The 3,608-nt window shown below is 42.9% G+C and overlaps 1 long non-coding RNA gene across 1 annotated transcript in view; it reads right to left on the reverse strand.

The window, feature by feature from the left end:
• Positions 1–2,269: 2,269 nt before the first annotated feature.
• The window catches only part of LOC134460299 (uncharacterized), a 1,638-nt gene continuing 299 nt past the window's right edge, over positions 2,270–3,608 (reverse strand). Inside the window, exons 1-3 of the long non-coding RNA XR_010037053.1 lie at positions 3,464–3,608; positions 2,814–3,029; positions 2,270–2,666 (exon numbers count right to left, since the gene is read on the reverse strand). The exon at positions 3,464–3,608 is cut by the window's right edge and continues 299 nt beyond it. This is a non-coding gene — a long non-coding RNA (uncharacterized LOC134460299). The remainder of the gene's footprint in view (positions 2,667–2,813; positions 3,030–3,463) is intronic.

Genomic DNA, 3,608 nt, shown 5'->3' on the forward strand with positions numbered 1-3,608 from the left:
ACACTTATGCATACAAATGGTTCCAACTCAGGTGACTTATCTGAGTAAAAAGTAGACCAATGTACTTGTCTTATTTTCAGCTGATTCTCCACTGGTTGGATTGAGTTTGCGGTGATAGTATGTGTAGCTCTGCTCCAGCAGGGGGTGCCAAAGCTACACACACACTATCTGGTGTGAACCAGGCCAGGTCCTGGTTAGGTTTTTAGTGTTTTTTAGTAATGACAGTCTCACTGTACATAAGGTACAATGGCATAAATGGTGTTACAGTTATGTATTATATGCTACTGTTGTAATTACACCACAAATGTACTCATACTTTTGTTTAAAATTGGACAGAGCTGGACTGCATGTAATAAACACATTTATTTTCATATTTTCTGTGAGTGCATTGATCTACTGTGTTGGGAACCACCTGCCCCATCCTCCCCTTGGGGTTCTGAAAAAGGTTATTACAGGGTGTGTAATATTAGCTTTAGTCATTTGAGATGGAGAGACCTTGAGGTGATATTTTGAATATCCTACCCACTCATTTCATGTCTGTGTTGCTACAGTGCCCCCCAATACCCATGTGGGCTTTCATTGTATTGTCCCAGAAGTACTGCACAACATCTTGGACACCACATGATAAAGAATACTAGATAAGCTTACATGGTGGAGGTGTAAGTTGTCATTTTGCTAGCAAAAATGCCCAAGTAATTTTATGGGGCAAAATGAGATTTTTCCATACCCTATCCCCATCATTTCTGTCTTCCTGCCTCAGTCATTGATCAATCACAACTCTCAGAAGTAAAAAAAAAACAGTACCTATCAAAACTGCCAAGTTATATGGTGAAAAAGCTCAAATGAATGATCAGGGACAGAGCTATAAGGAGGACAATTAGGGCATTTGCAACTAGTCCAAGGGCCCTCCTTTAGGTAATGGGGGCCCTAACGGGCTGTATGTGGGGGCCCTGGCGGGCTGCATATGGACCCTATCTATTTGCCCAGCGCCCTGTGTGCAATTGTTCCACCACTTTGAATGTCTTAGTCTGCTTGACTTAGACATTGACACATACAATATCGCAGAGGCCGTTCGTTTACATCTGTTTAGGGTTTTTATTAATACATTTCAGTAAATCAAAGGTGATGGCCATGTGTTTTAATTTAATCTCCAGGCTTCACTGTCTGAGTGATCATATTTTTGATGTTTTAATACAAAGTTTGAGTCTTAAAATAAAATGGTGAAATGATGAAACTATGAAACATTTCTATATTATAATGCATTTTTCGTATGTTACTTTTGTGTTAAAAGCTGAAATTGGTGATGGATTGCTTTTCAATGAAGGATTCATTTATCTTCTGTGGGTGAGCACAATACATTCAATCGTGGAATTCTCACCCCTATTGCAGTTAGGGTGGCATTCTTCAATGAAAGTGTTTACTCAATATCCATATAAGACTGATGAGCACTTGATGGGTATAGAACCTGTGTAGTGTAGCAAGTCTATGCCCTGTGCACCACAGTTATGGTTGTGGATTAGGGCGGGCCACCGTTCTATGATCAGATCATCTCGGTCATGGAGGTGTTTGGGGGGTGGGACTGCCTTATGCCCATGTTGAAGAGCAAAGGTTCACCAGAGATGGTGTACAGAGGGAGGAGACAATTTGTAAGGGAGGTACCCTGACCAACTAACTGTTCCACCCCTCTACCTTCCATGACTGTGATGGCCTGAGCATGGCATGAGGCCACTGATGCTGAAACATTGAATGTGCATTTGACTTTGATGCGCATTGCTTGAGACATCCCCAGTGGATGTATTTAGTATGGAAGAACATGTCAATAGGAATAGGAAATATGTCAAGTCATAACGCTATACAATTGTCCAAACAGTAACTCTCATTATGTTTAATATGACATCAAGAGAACTGATAAGCAAAGAACTGAGTTATAAAAGTAAGCTTGAAGGAGCAGGTAGGGATTATAAGTCTAAGCAGGATGGGAATGGTTGACGCAGTCAAGACTATTACAATTTGTATAAGAATGTTCCAATGGTTCATCACTTTATTTCAGGATTTCGTCTCTGGAATAACACTAAAAGAAAAATGTTCAACTGTTTGTTTCCTAAGAAGTTGACTTGTCTCTTCTCAAAAAGTAATAGATAAAATAAATCCAATACATTTACATCTTAGGTGATTCTGGTGGTGGTGGTGTGTGTGTGTGTGTGTGTGGGGGGGGGGGTCCTCAAATGTGGTCTTTGCCCAGGACCTCAGACTTCCTAAAACCGCCACTGCTGAAGTTGTATGTTTGGTGTCACCTAGGCCAAGGGGCGTGGGGTCTCGAAACTGTTCTTTGCCTAGGACCTCAGACTTTCTAAAACCGCCACTGGTTAGGTTGTATTTGGCGCCCCCTGGGGCTATTTGTTGTACGCTGTTGTGAGTTGCAAAATGAAGACAAATTCATGTGAAGCTACAGGTAACATGTATTGACATTCATTGTCATTTATTTATCAACACTTGTGCATGAGCAACATCACGGGCTATTGTCCTGGAACCCCCTGTAATCTGTAGAGGGAAAAGTTCTCCGGATGGACCACACCACAAAGGAAGGTAAGGGGACCTTGGCGTGTATTCCCAGGTAGTCATAGCAAAATCTAAGAAATTGTCTATATGCAGTGTATCTCTTCCACCTAAAAGTTGAAAGATGATCAGAAGAGAGAAAAAAACAGATGCGTTTTAGATGTAGGCCTGCATGACAAGTTTACATCATTGATATGAAATCATACGGTTCCTACTATTCCATACAAATGGTTTTACAATATGACTAGGATACTCACTCGTTCCCTCCACGTCCCCGTAGTCTTGCCGGTAGTGGAAATATGCGGTGCGGAGAACGTGCTCGTTCAGACAAACGGGCTGAAAGCCAGAATGTTCTGTTACGCAGCGGATGTGTGTTCCCGTCCTCTTCTCTCCTGGCGCACACTTTGGGCTGCTCACGGCAGCACACAGAGTCCTTTACTGTTTGCATCGGCGCACACATCCCACAAGAACACCTACAATGCGACAGATAAAGGCAAGAGTGTTGGAAATAATCACAGAACTTCACAAAGTGTCAATGTCTAGTGTTGATTCGCGTAAAAGTCCGGAGTAGCCTATTCGCGGAAGGAAAGGCACTGGAGCCAAGCCATGGCGCAGGGCAAACTGCGTACTTGGTCTGACGGCCTTGGTGTTCCTTTATATAAACAAATAGTGATATAGGCCTAACTACATAAAGATGAAGACAATGAGGCACTGAGACGTAAAATCATTTTGCGATCGGTACAGTCCCTTACCTATGGCTATTAGGCTACTTTTGGGATGTGAGAAGTAGAATGCACACAAATGCTCGGTGGTACAAACAAACGATATTACAACAAAGTAGGCCTACACTATCTTACGGAGTCTACTCTCCGTTCATTGTCAGGAAAATGAACAAGAAGGTAGTTACCATTCCACGCGCTGTAGCCTGCCAAAACGTCTCTTGGCATCCCGCCGTCTGTCACAGCAGCACCACCGACAGCGCCTTCTGCTTCGCCATCCGAACTTTCGGAGCCTCGTCGCTCCATCTCATCCAGATACGGCTCGTAGCCTAT

Source organism: Engraulis encrasicolus, chromosome 12 (genome assembly GCF_034702125.1).
Source record: "Engraulis encrasicolus isolate BLACKSEA-1 chromosome 12, IST_EnEncr_1.0, whole genome shotgun sequence".
Lineage (NCBI taxonomy): Eukaryota > Metazoa > Chordata > Actinopteri > Clupeiformes > Engraulidae > Engraulis > Engraulis encrasicolus.